We start from the raw sequence: 16,314 nt of genomic DNA, 5'->3' as shown, positions 1-16,314 counted from the left end.
ATTGAATGATGTATGTGCACATGAGTGTGTCTACAGTGTCTTTGTTTAAATGTATTTCATACTGGGTCAGCTGGGATTGTATTAGATTTAACCCTCCTGTTGTCCTCATTTACGGGCACCAAAAAATATTGTTGCCTTGTCTGAAAAAAATCCAAAAATTCAGCAAAAAATTTCCCAAATTTCTGAAAATTTGCAAAACCTTCAGGAAGAAAATTCCAATAATTCCTTAAAAGTTTCCCTTAAAAGATTTATAAAAAAAAAATAATAATAATTGGCAAGAAAATTCTTATGAATATTTTCAAAAAATGAGTAAAAATCTTCCCAAAAAATCCAAAAAATATCTAAAGTGATTCCGTATATATCAGTAAAACTTCTAATATTTTCTTTAAGAACATTCACAGAAAAATCAACCAAAATTCACATTTTTTGGTGGAAAAAAATGTTAAAAACATTTCTTAAGAACATTCGCAAAAAAAATCAACCAAAATCCAGCAAATTTCGCTGGATTTTGGTTGATTTTTCTGTGAATGTTCTTAAGAAACATTTTTAACATTTCTTTTTTCCACCAAAAAATGTTCAAAGATTTCCCAAAAATGTTGAAAATGTGGACATCAGAAGTTTCACTGTGAAAATATTTTTTTTTCTCCACATTTTCAAATTTCAAAATGGGTCAATTTTGACCCGCAGGACAACACGAGGGTTAAGCAGGCATGTACAAAGAGAGCCCACTAGAGATTTGGCTCTGTGTCACCTCTAATGCATTAACCTACATTTTATTGTGGCCATCGACCTGCTACATGGATGCAGTCCAGTGTGCTGCAGGTGGGGTTAGAGTGTGTTTCTGTGGAGGCGTCTCTGTATGTGAGTGAAGATTTCATGGCACAATGTGACCCACTTTGCTGCTGCAGCCTCACAGTACATCATGTGACACCGTGTGAACTATCTCAGCGTTTTAAGCCTGAAATTCTAATTATTCAGTGAGTCTTCACTCCTCAGTCCCTCATGTGTTTTACTGTGGCGGGAGGGAAGAGATGATCAGACAGTTTTTGTATTTATTCCCCACCACAGCCAGTCATCTCATTGATGATTCCTCCTTAGATTTCCCACTATTACAAATGATGAGCTTGGCAGGAAATATGTGCGATCCAACCTGAGTTCTTTAAAGCTGACAGTATATTGAAAAAAAAAATCTTGGGTAGCTGCTTACATTTTCTAAAGTGGGTTCCTGAAAGATTTGTCATTTTGGACAGGTCTGTTGAGATTAGCTATAGCATGTTAGAGTCACTGGGTCAATATATAATTGAGGGACTTTTGAAGTACATGGGATATATCTTGCATACATTTTTATTAAAAGTGAAAATCTAATGTTTTTTATGTTCATTATGATCATGTCTTTACAAATTCCATAATTATTTATTATGGTAACAATCACTTATTAATAAAAAATGACTGGATATCACTAAAATGTCAACTAAATAACCGTCCAAATGTAATAACAACCACCTTCTAATTAGCTAAACAATAATAAAATGAGCTCATTCAAAAAATGTTTTGATTGTGTTGGTTTTATTAGGTTGAGATAATCATGACAGATATTTCTTTTTTGGCAATATATCAAATTTTATACGGAAAGTAACAAATGAGAAATCACTTTCAACTAAGTTCCCCATTACAAAAACACCTCTCAAGGAAGGGTGTTGATTCCAGATCACATGACCTGCTCCACATGATGTCATTTCCTCCTGAAGAGAAGACTGGCAAGACTCCAAGGCTTTTATTATTATTCTATTAGCTAGATTAGCATGCATATCAAAGAAAGCAACTAGGCAGTTTAAAAATTAAAGAATCAGATTGAAGGTGAAAAATTAGAAATTAAAAATCAAAAAATTTGAGAATTAAACAATTAAAGGTGGCATCACACCAAAGAACCAGGCATCTAAAATTAATAATAAAACAAGAGAGAACATATAACATAAAGGGAACATTATACAGAATAGAGCAATAAAACTAGTTAAACCTAAAAGTAAACTTCACACAAAAGCAAGGTTATAAAAGTGGGTTTTCAGAAGTGTTTTAAAAGAAGTTATTGACTGGCAAAATCTGTGAAGTTCTGTATTATGTTGATGTGACTGCAGCTTCAAGGTGCTTACTTCCCCCTTTTTATGTTTTCCAGTATATAAACACACCATATGGACAAGTTAACAACATTTTCATAGCAGATGATCCTTGAAAAAGGGAGCATGATGAATCGGACATTTGTGATCTTGAGTGAAATATGTTGCAATCTATTGGATTAACCGCCATAAGGTCATTTGTTACAGCAACTAAGTGTGCCAGACAGAAAACATTACGTAAAGATCGTTCTGGAGATGCTGCGGAACACATACTGAAAGTTTGAGCGCTGATGTGTCTCGAAATCACTGAGGAATTTGTGTGTGTTTGCTTGTGAGTGTGTGCGCGCACAGCTGCTGCCTTAGCAAGGGCCTCCTCTCCACCAACAAAGAGCTGGAGGCTGGAGCCACTGGGGAACACCACACACACTCCCCTCCTCGCCTTCACTTCCATTCTCAGTCAGGTCAAAGGTCAGCATGTGTGTGTGTGTGTGTGTGTGTGTGTGTGTGTGTGTGTGTGTGTGTGTGTGTGTGTGTGTGTGTGTGCGTGTGTGTGCGTGTGTGCGTGTGCTCGTGTGTGTGTGTGTGTGTGTGTGTGTACTCATGTGTGTGTGCTTTGGGGTGCCTCCAGCTCCTGCAGCCTCTTATTGTCATGGCGACAGCAAAATAGTCGGGCCAAGATCAGCAAAGCAACTTCATAGCTTCTCCCTCTGTTTAACACATTATGAAGTGTGTGTGTGTGTAGCTGTGTGTGTGTGTGTGTGTGTGTGTGTCGTGTGTGTGTCGTGCCTGTAGTCGACAGAAAGATATAGGTCAGTCAAGAAAAACAGAGCAATGAGGCATGAGTGGGGCACCGCGGGGTGTGTTTGTGTGTCTGTATGTTGATGTCATGTATATATCTGTGTGTGTGTGTTGTTGCATGCCAGTGTGTCTAACACCGTGACGGTCAGCTTTAGCCGTCACATCATCTGATTTTCAGCTCCCCCATCCCCCCACAGCAGACACCCTGCCTTTGTGGAAGATGAAACGAGCTGATGATTTTCTCCTCAAGGTCACAAGGAGCCGTCGCATCGGCTGTCTGTGCCCGAATTGATTCTGAGGACTAATGCTGCTGCATTCGGCTCTGACTGCAGGGAAACTTGATCAGCGCCCCACTAAAAATACCTCTTCCTGTGTCTGAATGAGAGCCTGTGACTTCACATCCCGTCCTCATGAATGAACAGTGCTACTGTGGTCAGTATCATTCCTTCCTGGCTAATTTCCTTCCTTTTCCGAACACCTTGTGTACATTCTTTGATCTCTGAGGCAGTAAACAGGACAGTAACCTATTGCTTTAACCCTCCTGTTGTCTTCACTTACGGGCACCAAAAAATATTGTTTCCTTCTCTCAAAAAAATCCAAAAATTCAGCAAAAAAATTCCCCAAATTTCTGAAAATTTTCAGGAAGGAAATTCCAACAATTCTTTAAAAGTTTCCCTTAAAAGTATTTTTTTTTTTTTTTAAATCCCCCAAATTTGGCAAGAAAATTTGGCAAAATTCGCTGGATTTTGGTAGATTTTTATGTGAATGTTCTTAAGAAACATTTTTAACATTTCTTTTTTCCACCAAAAAATGTTGAAAGATTTCCCAAAAATATTGAAAATGTGGACATCAGAAGTTTCACTGTGAAAATATTTCTTTTGCCCACATTTTCAAACTTTAAAACGGCTCAATTTTGACCCGGAGGACGACACAAGGGTTAACCTCTCTCCATTCTAAAAGTGTAATGGAACAACTATCATGTGAAGATCTTTAGGGAAAGGACTTGTTACATCTTATAATATATATAATCTAATAACATATCATCAACCTATGAAATTAATGTTCAAACTTATTGGTAAGGAGTTAGCTAATTAGACAGACACATGGTTGCCTGAAGGTGAAAGTCACCCCTAAAGCATTACATTCCCACCATGTTTAACCATAGTGATGCTGTTCCTGGTGATGAGTGTTTGTCTTTTCTTTCTTCTGGTGAAGAACACATTCCTATGTCCAAACAACTCCTTTGTCCTCTCGTTCAATCACAGAACTGATGAAAAAAGCTTTCTTTTTTTGTCCAGGTGAGCTATGTGTGTTGGATACGTGTTCATCCATGGAGACCAGTTTTGTTCAGTGTCTGCTGGAGGGACTGTCTTCAGACGTTGGTACCAAGACTGTTTAGATCAGTACAGTCTTGGTCATAAGTCTTGGATCTTTCTAAGCCTTGCACGTTACCATTCCTGCCAGTACAGGGGTCACTTTGAAACGTCTATCATAACCACTGAGGTTTGTTTTTAAGCCTTTTGTTGGCTTTATTTGATGGATTAGTCAAGAGGCAGACAGGAAAGTAGGGAGAAGAATGGGGGGAAGACCTGCAGCAAAGGGCCGAGAGCTGGAATCGAACCTTGGCCGCTACGTCAACCAGTTGAGCTACCTGGGTGCCCAACCATTGAGACTTTTACCAGTGTGGAATTCCATGTACTTTTTGAATATGTTCTCCACTGTGGCTACTTCCATTGGCACTTGAAAACACTTGGATATAACTTTATAGCCATATCCAATAGAATATATAGTTATATAACCTTTTCTCTCTAATAGTACATCACTAAGCTCTTTGGTTTCAGTCAGGACTTCCAGCTAACTATTAATCGACTATCGAACTACTGCTCTATCTCCCATGGCTATTTGGAATGGAAAAGAAGCTGCATTTGTCACTTTTTTATGTCATTTTCAGCCAGAAGAAACCTATTTTTCAAATAAATATTCACTGTAGATCAAAACTTGGCATGGGGATGAATATTTTAGGGCTCACATGTCATTTTTTTTATTAATTAATTAATAATTAAATAATTAATAATTAATTTATTGAAATATTTTGATGTCTGTCATTTTACTTATTTGAACTTGAATGTGAATTTCACCCTAGAACTAAAATTGCGGTCTTAATTTAGGTGATACATACATTTTATTGACTTACCTGCCACCAGTAGGCTGCTTTTCTCACTTATGGAGTCTAAAAGGAGCTCTGTAGCACCACCAACTGGCAGCAGCAGCACACTACAGTCACACCGACTTCGATGGTCACATTTCCACAGATCTGACAGTAACGTGTGTGCATTCAATGGACGGATGGACACACACACACACACACACACACACACACACACACACACACACACACACACACACACACACACAGCTCACATTTGGTCAGACTTGCAGGTGTTGCCAGCTCTTGCCACCACTTCCCTGCTGTATCCCCTGTGTCCCCCTCTTCTTTTCTTTTTTCTTTTGTCACTCTACCTCTCTCCCCCAGCCTCTCTCTCTCTCTCCCCCCTCTCTCCCCCCTCTCTCTCCGACCTTCTCACCTAAGCCTTCCATCTCCCTTTCTTTCTCTTTATGAACCATGAGGAGTTGCTATGAGGAGATGCTAATCATATCCCCTTTTGCAACAAAGGGCTAGAAGCCTCTTTAGAGGGCCTCTTTGAGCACACACACCAGTCACACACACACAAACACACCCCAATCACACACACAAACACAGACACACACACACCAGCTGTTCTCGGTTGGCCTCTTATTACACTGACCCCCTGAAAGCTATTTTGGAGCTTCTTTGCACACAGATGCATTTACTTCACCAACTCATATACAAAACAAATGCACTTTTTTTCCAATAAGCATGAACACAACACCGCCTTGAAGTGTCTCAAGTTAGGTCAGCTCAAAATATTTATAGTTACAGAGTTATGGATGATAATATAATGTAATTTATCTGTCAGACTTTACAGTAAATGTGTATTTTTTTTATCGGTTTCACTGTCTTGGTGTGAATCATTAATGACTGAAGTGATAATAAAAGACAGCATGTGTGTGACGGACACACACCATCTGCTGACACACACATGCACCATGCTAGCACACAGTCACACACACAGGGGGATCATTAACATCTGGTACAGATGGTCCTCTTAAACCCATTGATCAGCCAGCCTTGTTGACCAAACCAGAGGGTCCACTGGTTCCAGACCAGTAAAAACTCAGACACAGCACACCATAGAGAGTGGAATACAACTTCATTAAAGCTTGGGGAGCATTAAACTCTCTGTCAAAAATATGGGTATCTCCATTTAAAAGAACAACCAAAATGAGAGTATTCAAGGCATCAGTGAAATGCATCTTACTCTATGGATCTGACTCCTGATCACTATCGAAGACTCTCTCAAAAAGAATTGATGAGACTTAGACCAGAATGCTAGGGATGGTACAAAACATCTCCTGGAAATCACATCTCACCAACTAGTTGCTATATGGTCCACATCCACGCTTGCCAACCATCATTAGGCAACGTAGACTAGCCCTGGATGGACATGTGGTGAGACACAAAGAAGCAGCTGGTCGAGGACTGTTATGGAAACCTGATGCTGTCAGAAGGGTTGGCAGGCCTAGCACAACATTAAAGAAGGTGCTAGAAGAAGACACTGGTCTGGAAGGCAAAGAGCTTTTGACTGCAATGCTGGACAGAGGGAGCTGGATGAAGAACTTTATTCATGTCACCGATTCCATCGGATGCACTTGAGTGACTGACTGACTTATAGCAGACTGCACTCAGGACTGAAATGCCAGTAATGCCAGCGTTGGAAAGGCCCGAGCAAATTAACCTAGACCCTGCTATATTTTTCAAACTGCAATAACAGTCACAACTTAATCCACATGTCAGTAATCCTCACTTCTGCCCCACATGTGTGTGTAGATTCTCACTTATCCAGGTCATGGTAATGCTGAATGCTTTAATAGAAGACAACCTCGCAACCAAGAGGCATTCTCACTCCTAAATGACTGGTGTGGACTTCCAGGTATTTATCCTCACCCCCAAATCACATGGTTCCCAACCCAAGACTGACAGGCTCCATGCTGTAAATGACTGTAAAATGGAGTGCACCTAATTTGTGCATATATGGGGACACCGTGAGCACATTCTGGGTTATTTTTGAAACATTTTAAAGCTAGCACACCAGGATTTTCCATCTGGTCACTAAAGAGTTGAATTTCTCTCCATTTTATGAGTCATTTAACCCTCCTGTTGTCTTCACTTACAAGCACCAAAAAATATTCTTTCTTTATCTGAAAAAAATCCAAAAATTCAGCAAAAAAATTCCCAAATTTCTGAAAATTTGCAAAACCATCAGGAAGAAAATTCCAATAATTCCTTAAAGGTTTCTCTTAAAAGTTTTATTTTTTTATTTAAAAAAAAATAATAATAATTTGGCAAGAAAATTCTTGTAAATATTTTCAAAAAAATTAGTGAAAACCTTCCAAAAAATCCTAAAAGTAACTACAGTGATTACATATATATATCAGCAAAACTTCTAATATTTTCTTTAAGAGCATTCACAAAAAATCAACCATAATCCAGCGAATTTTGCTGGATTTTGGTTGATTTTTATGTGAATGTTCTTAAACTTTTTTTGACATTTTTTTTCCACCAAAAAATGTTCAAAAATTTCTCAAAAATGTTGAAAATGTGGACATCAAAAGTTTCACTGTGAAAATCTATTTTTTCTCCACATTTTCAAATTTTAAAATGGGTCAATTTTGACTCGCAGGACAACACAAGGGTTAACCAAATGAAGTACAAGCTATCATATTGTTTCCGATGATGAGACTCAGTCCCCTTTTTACAGTAAGAAACCTTCATGTTTATCCTTGATTATTCAGGACAGTAGAAGCTACAGTCAGAATTAAAGTCTACATACTGTTCCCCGTTTACACAGAAAGAGACAGTGAAGGGGATTACAGTGCCTATAGGGAAATTCCCTTATACAAGTTTTACTTTACATAATGCATGCAACCAACACAATTCCCCCATCAAACTGCCCCTTCACTCCCTGCATTACTTCTGAAATGATACAACAAGAGTGTTTAACAAGACCTCCTACTGAATGACTTTATTTTTTTGACTGAATGGTCCTTACATGTATCTCGGCTAGAACAATCGACTGGCTTGCACATGGTGATCTATTGTGAAATTAGGTCAGGATAAGGAAAATGAATTACGGCCAGAACCCACACACATTCAACATGTTCCATTTCCTCTCTCAACTACAATGTGGTCTCTTCACACAGACACACACACACAGACACACACACAAATGAAGCACAGTTGCAAGCAAATTCCTTTACATAAAAAAAATGGCATTGTGAGTAACCCAGTTATCTGTTACCAAAGAAACAGGAGGAAAACAAGACAGAAACGGGACTGCTGCTTACTGTGTCATACACTTTCTGTTCACACACACACACACACACACACACACACACACACACACACACACACACACACACACACACACACACACACACACACACACACACACACACACACACACACACAGTCTCTCAGGGTGCTTCCTATCCCTTATGTAACAGCTTGGTAGTACATTCCAGGTCACCAGCTTACAATCAGATGAGCCAAGAAAGGTGCAACTCCCCCTCTCTCAATCCTCCATCCCTCTTTCACTTCCTCCTCTTTCTACTGTCCCGTTGTGACACAAAGGGCAACAGCGAGATGAACTGAAACAACAGACTCGCAAGAGATTTTTGCAGAGGTGAAAGAAATGTGGATGAAAGGGAACAGAGAAAGAGAGAGGAAGCTAACGTGTGATTGAGGGATTTACAGGTTTGTCACCAGAGCTTCCTTTAAAGGCAATCCAGTTCAGGTGATTACCTGCAGCCTCCGACCAATGACTGCGCAGGGAGTAACCTAGCTATAAAAACCTAATCTCTCTGTTCTGTGTCTGCTGAGGCCATATCTGGACACAAAGCACACACCCAGTTACCCACACAGAATATTTTCATATCAGCAGTGTAGCAAAAGAAAAAAAAACAGCTTAAATGTATTTTTCACAAGACGCTTTAACGGTTGCTTACATTGGAATTCTTCCCTGCACATCAGCACTCGTAGCTAATGCCGTGTATCCTGGCTGTGCAGGATCCAGCTACACAATTATGTACATATGTCTGTGTGTGTTCATGGTTATGCAACAGCGCAAGGAAAACTCTGTGCCTCTTGACCTACATTTCAGGGTTTGACAAAATGTAGGTCCCCTCTACTCAGGGAATACCAAGTGTTCAGCTGTACACACACAGATGTAGTTATGCAGGCATGTACAATACACACTCGTGCACATAGCTTCTCGTCCTTCGCTCCTTTTCCCTCCTGATTCTCCTCCTCTTCCATTAAACATACTATGAGACAGTTCTTGAAGCGTTTACCACTTTAACCCCTTGACACAAAGTGAATGAAGACACAAAAAAGCAAGTAGGCCACAGCTTTGTGTAAGTCTCTTGCTCAATGCAATGATCCAGAAGGTGAAGAGAAGGTCTGAACAGAGACATGGAGGAAGGGAAAAAGGGAGGAGTGTTTTTTGTAATTTGGAAATCCTGCCAAACAGGCTTGTTTAACCTCCACACACAGGCAGTGCAGTTAATCATGCTGCCTGAGCGACATACGACAGTCTTGGATCCAAAGAGAAAATAAGAGAGTGAAATAAGGGATAGAAAGTTGGTAAAATGACAGAAAAGAGTAGAAATCTAGCTTTGTCTGGATGCTCCGACCTTACATCTTCTGTTTCCTCTGTGATGTGTGTGTGTATGGGGTTGGTAATGCAGGAGGGGTGAGGGCACTAAGGGTTGTGGGTGAGGGAAAGACAAGGTGGGAAGAAGAGGTGGGGATGGGAAAGAGGAATGTCTGAATCAGAGCAGGATCGTGAATGTATCAGACTGTTTAAACCAGGGGTGTCAAACTCATTTTAGTTCAGGGCCCAGTTTGATCTCACAGGGGCCGGACCAGTTTTCGCTATATGATCAAGACGACAAAAGTCAGATAAAAAAAAAAGACAAAAAAACAACAAAAACAAGACAAAATATTTTAAAAATGAGACAAAATTACAAAAGAACAATGAACAATCTAGTATTTTACTTTATGATCAAAACAACTTGTCATGGTCTAGAAATTATTTGAAATTTATAGTTTTACTAATTTACAATCTGCAGTTAATGTCTTCTCTGGAATTTTTACACTTTGAGGGCCGGATTGGACCCTCCAGAGAGCCGCTTCTGGCCCACACGCCACATGTTTGACACCACTGGTTTATACCTTACTACGCTCTTCTTTCTCATTCTCAGCACCAAACAATTTCTAAAATGTTCTCCTTCACTCTTCCACACTGTCACCTTTCCTCCACTTTCTGTGTCAGCTTCTCTTAGACTCTTAGCCTGGGGGTGGCAGTGGAGTGGTGGGAATGATCTGTGGAGCTGAGACGGTGGCGCTAGAGCTCGGAGGTCATGCACAGAGAAACAAACTGCCAGGAGATGAAACAAGCTTAAATTAGAATCTGTTTATTAACTTCCTGCCGCACAGTGATGCGCAGCACATTCCTCAGATGATAAGGGACATCACTTCCGAGAAGAAACACACTGACTTCATTCAGACTTTGTTTGTACTTCGTGCCTCAAAATAATTTTGAATGTAACACACATAGCACACTGTTATTCTAATATTTATTTTGTGAATTTATAGGGACGGCAGGGTGCATCCGCCGCTCAGCTCCAGAATGAAATGTTTGGAATATTTGATGGATTACTTCGGGGTGTCAAACTCATTTTAGTTCATGGGCCACATTCAGCCCAATTTGATCTCACCAGACCAGTAAAATCACAGCATAATAACTTGCAATACTTTATGATGCTGAGGGTCACTGGGGCTGGAGCCTATACATGTATATGCTATGTGTATTATTATGTAGCAGCCTTAATGTCCAAAAAAAATCATATCTTGAATCTTGAATATGCCCAAAAACACATATTCAAGATTAGATTTTTTTGCAATATAAATGACTTGTCAGCTAGCCTCAGCTATATGTAGTGCTGTGTTTAGTGGTAACTGGCTAATGACACCATGCTAACACACTTACTTATGATGTAAACATTACACCTCCTTACTATCAGTATTGTCTTTGTGAGCATGTTAGCATGTTGATAACACCCCATAGATTAAAGTATTAGGTGTATCCTCAAAGCGCCACTGTGGCTGTAGAGTCTTGTTAAAATACAAAAAAAGAGGATCTCAAGTCTAAACTTACTGCTTTTGTGCAATTTCCTGCCCATATTTATTCAATTTTATTGGTTTTCATTTGATTTCTTTACCTTCTCACTGTACTGTATGTACCTTGCCTCTTTTGCATACGTTGTAATTCTTAATATAGTTTTGTTTATTTGTACTTTCAATTTTCTTATGTATTGTTGTTAACTTAGCTTGTTTCAATGCACCGTCCAGTGGCAGCTACTTATATTTTCGTCATCCCCCCATGTATGATGACAACAAAGCTATTCTATTCTATTCTATTCTATTCTATTCTATTCTATTCTATTCTATTCTATTCTATTCTATTCTAAACCCTTGACAGCTTAAACCGAGACAATGACTACAGGGGTTACAGAATTGCAAATCCAGTAAAATGGCATCAGACAGGGCTGTCCAGCTTTACAGACTAGATATGAAAATTCTAAACTCAGGAAAATTCAGATAAACTCCCTTATGTTTTAGTCCAGTTTGGAAAAACACAATGCTGATGTCAGCTGAACAGCATCAGCACAGTTGCCTAATGATGACTAACATGCATGTGTAGGGCAAAAGATACAAGATAGCTCATACAGCCTTCATTTGACTCCCACTACTGCATCGGTGCCAGCAGCTGAATTTGGCTGGTGGTGGCGTCTGAGTGTACCTGTCAAATGTTTACCTTATATGGTGCCCTGTAGTGAAAAAATGAGGAAGTCCCTTTCTGTCTGCAGCACAAAAAAAAAAAAAAAAAAAAAGTGACAACCTTGTAGTTTAAGTGGAGGCTCGGTAGCTGCAGGAGGCACTACAGAGCAGCAGTAGCTGCAGCTCACACAGCAGCTACAGCTCTAGGAAGTGGTGTGAGTGCTGACTTTCATTTCTGCATAAACACAGTTACACACAATTAACTGATCGGCCATGATATTTAAACCACTGACATGTGAAAATAATGACACTGATCATGTCTTTATGATGTAATGTTTTGCTGGGGAACCTGGCATTCATGTAGCTGAAGCATACATGAGGCATTCATCTGAACATATGCATTGGAAAAGGCCCAATCCATGCAGGCCCCACCCCACAGCCTGCAGAACCTAAAGGCTTTGGTGCCAATATCCTTGTGCCAAACACCACAGGACACTGTCAGAGGTCCTGTGTCCATGACCTGATGGGTCAGAGCTGTTTTGGCAGCACCAGAGAGGCCTACACAGCATTAGGCAGGTGTTTTCTTTTTTATATGGTGGCTGATTGGTGTATAAATTGTAGTTCCAGTCTTCATCGACACTGGGCTATGATTCAGTAGAGAAGAAGCAGAGGCTTTTATTATGATGTTTTCTTAATGATTCAAAGACACACCTCTGATTTGATTCTGATGTATAATCGAGTTTGAACTCCTCCACCTTTGTATTTTGGTGACCGACAAACGCTCACGGGCTTACATTTACAAGCTTGTTCTTTTTGACAGAGAAGGAAATCAGAACGTCCTCCGCTGCAGTTTCCAGTCACTGAAACATAACTGAAAGAGAAGTGAAATCTCTCGAGCTGTGAATTCCCCTGTAATAGCAAAATCATACACACACACAGACACACAAACAGAGCTTCAACGGAATGGACAAAAAGGCACAAAGTCACATTGTTCATCACAGACACATGATAAATGATCAGTGTTGCCAAACAAATAAAAACACACACCTAATAAGACACACACACACACACACACACACACACACACACACACACACACACACACACACACAATTTCATAGTCCTTAGGGGGTGAAGCTGATTTCCTTAAGATGGTATCCCATGTGACCGATGTTGCATTCCTCAGATTGTTGTCATGTGACAAACTTAAAGATCTCCTTTTATGGATCGCAGTGTTAACAAGAGGGTGTGGCCTCACTAATACACAGATCTACAAACACACACACACACACACACACACATGCACACACACACACACGCACACACACACACACACATGCACACACACACACGCACACACACACACACAAATAAAGCATCCACATAACAGCAACACCTCACACACTCCTGCCATGTCAAACACAAACAACCCCACAGAAAGATTGGCTGAAAGAGTTATAAAATAAGACTGTCATCCTATGCCATTGCCACTTTGCAGGTACAAGAAGCAGCCTCACAATATCGTATCTGCTATAACTGGAAAAAAAAACAACAACTTCTAAATAAAGAGAGGAACTGAAATATGAATAAATGTTCTATTACAACACCAAGAGATACAAGTTTTTCTTACCTTTCGTTACTTTCTCTCAGCCAATCAGGCGGTGCTTCAGTTGTTAGTGCAGTTTATTAGTTTATGACCATAGACAGGCTTCAGTGTGCTTTCATTACGTAAAAGACAAGCCAGAACAAGACCTAGTATTTTTCTGCTGGTGGCAGTGATGTAGACAGTAGTAGAAGATTTATCTGAATACAATTTAACATACCACAGCTCATTAAAACCCCAGTATTTTTTAAAAAATTGATTGTAAACTCCCAAAACGTCATTAAATTGCAGGACTTGACCTTTGCATCCCATATAGTTTCTATAGTCCTAGGAGGCCATTCCAGATTTTTAATTTGCTTTCATTATGATGCATCAAGAGAAAGAGTAGATCACCACACTTTTCTGTCTTTATCGATGCTCATATCCTACAATCTTGCTGCCAGCCTCTACATTCACCTCTCCTTTTGGATTTGTTGGATCTGATAGCTCTCTGCCCGTGTGTCACACTCACACATTACATCACTCCGTTCTCATATAACAATTTGCTGCACAACACCACCATGTACCGCTGCTGCAAAGCTGCCAGTGGACTTTGCTCGACTCTCAGCTGTAAACTAAAGCTACTACGCTGCACTAAGCTGTGGGATCGCTGCAACGACTGATTAGGAGGCTTCTAGTCACGCATTTCAAACCATACCGTCAGGAACAGCAGGTACGACCAATTCCTGACACATGTCTGAATGTGCTAATCAGAAAAGGATGCCAAGTCAGCAGGGAGAGAAAAGGAGGAAAAACTGAGGAGAAAAGAGAGGATGACTAATGGAAATCATAAAGGCAGAAGGAAGAGAAGGAGAGGAGATAACTGTGTCATAAATGAAGAGCTGCTATGTTGTAAACGGGAATAAAACGATGGAGAAGGATCGAAGGAAAGGTGTGGCAGTTTCTTATAAATCCTCTATGGGCTGCACATTTCTGCTGCCGGTGTCTGACAGCCGGCTCTCCACTTCCTCCTTCCCCTACTTCCTGCCTCTGCTGCTGGCCTATGCCCTTATATGGCAGCCGATGACAGCCAATCAGAGCGTGGCAGGCAGCTCATTCAAACAGAGCATGGGAGAGGAGAAGGGTGGGAACTGCAAACAGAAATGAACAGCATCGCCCTATACAAAACAATAGAGCCCCACTAGCACGGCCATACATATACACACAGACCTGCCTGCTGGCTCAAAACAAACACAAAAAAGAGAGGTGTTACAATGCAACAAAACAAAGCAATGCATGCAAACTTTACTCAGTATTTCAGGGGCACTGGGCGCACGCTGCAGTGCTGCACGGAAGTTGTTTTTTTGGTTGCAAATGGAGAAGGTGTTGTTGGTTACTATGCAGAGGAGTGGAGAGGGTAAAATTCCTCTTTTAGTGCTCATTTTTTAATGCTGCAATTAGTGGTTGACTCCTGATGGACACACAAGAAGTATATGACAGAGAATTACACAGCGAAATGAAGAGATATGAGAAGAATGAAGAAATACTGAAATAAAAAAAAGACAAGAGACAGGCTCTAATGTTACATAAGAAACGTGCAAACAGAGAACTGCGGACCAAAGAGCATGGGTGTGTGTAGGTGGCTGACCTCTCTCACTGGCTGAGGGGGCAGCAAAAATGCAATAAGGAAGATCAGGAAGTAAAGGCCAGTCAGAGGCTCATAATTCCCGAATGAGCCAATCGGAGGGCTCGTAGCTTTCGAATGAGCCAATCTGAGAAGAAGAGCCCTCCCACCAGACAGAGACAGATGGCAGAGGACAGATAAGCCTCCCTGGGTCCACCACTATGCAGGGGGTGAATAAGGAGTGTGTGTGTGTGTGTGAGTGGAAGATAGAATTAGATACAGGGATAGATAAGTCTGTCAGTCTTCTTTGCTTGAGCAGTAGAGGTGAAGATTTATTTGATATGTTACTCCTGTTTTGCACAAATGATGCACAAAAACATTATTTCTGCAATGTTCTCTTTCATATTTAAGACGGTGTGATTAATTTATGTCTTAAGTCTAAAAAAAGATCACAGAAATGACATCAGCATGTAGGGCTCGGTCTGGGCGCTGACATTTCTCCATTAAAGGTTGAAGTGATGCTGTCAGCTTTTTTTTCATCAGACCCTGGTTTGCACAACACCTGAATAAAATCTCACACCCTTAAAAGGCACCTCAGCCGTGACTTTGGGCCAATAAGAGGGCAGAATGACAGGAAGAAGTGTGGTGGGTGCAAAGGAAACGGAAATTTTAAAAAGAGGGGACAAAGAGCGTGTTGAGGAGGAATAGAAAAAAAAGATTCAAAGACAAAGCACAGCTGAAAGCGCTGCATGCGGTTATTACATTAGTTCAGCCATTATAGAGAGGCTTCCTCTGTCTCACAAATAAGTCTGAAAACTGGGTTAGACACCTCAAGCTCTTCCCTTGATCAGATTGAGTCATTCTAAGTATAAGCTTTTTCAAAGAGCAGGGAGATACTTCTATGAAGCTTCATATTAGATTATTAGCTTAAGACATTGTGCATCAGTCTGCAGCCAGTATCGACAAATCACATTTGTTGTCGAGTTTCTTGCCAGTAGCTCAAGCAAGATGAACAAAGCTGTGACAAAGGTTTGAAAGAGGAAGTGCCTCACCAATGAGTCAACTAATGTGTTGAGATCTTCACAACAATACGTACTTTATAATGTGAACGACCTCCATATGCCTGTAGCGGAGCCTAACTTGTCTGGAGACGAAACACAAAAGAGAATCACAAGGAGTTTCATACAATGATCATACATAAGGTTTGATAAAT

The sequence above is a fragment of the Amphiprion ocellaris genome, chromosome 19 (genome assembly GCF_022539595.1).
Source record: "Amphiprion ocellaris isolate individual 3 ecotype Okinawa chromosome 19, ASM2253959v1, whole genome shotgun sequence".
Taxonomy (NCBI): Eukaryota; Metazoa; Chordata; class Actinopteri; family Pomacentridae; genus Amphiprion; species Amphiprion ocellaris.
The sequence above is the reverse complement of the archived record's forward strand: the minus strand, read 5'-3'. Positions refer to the sequence as shown.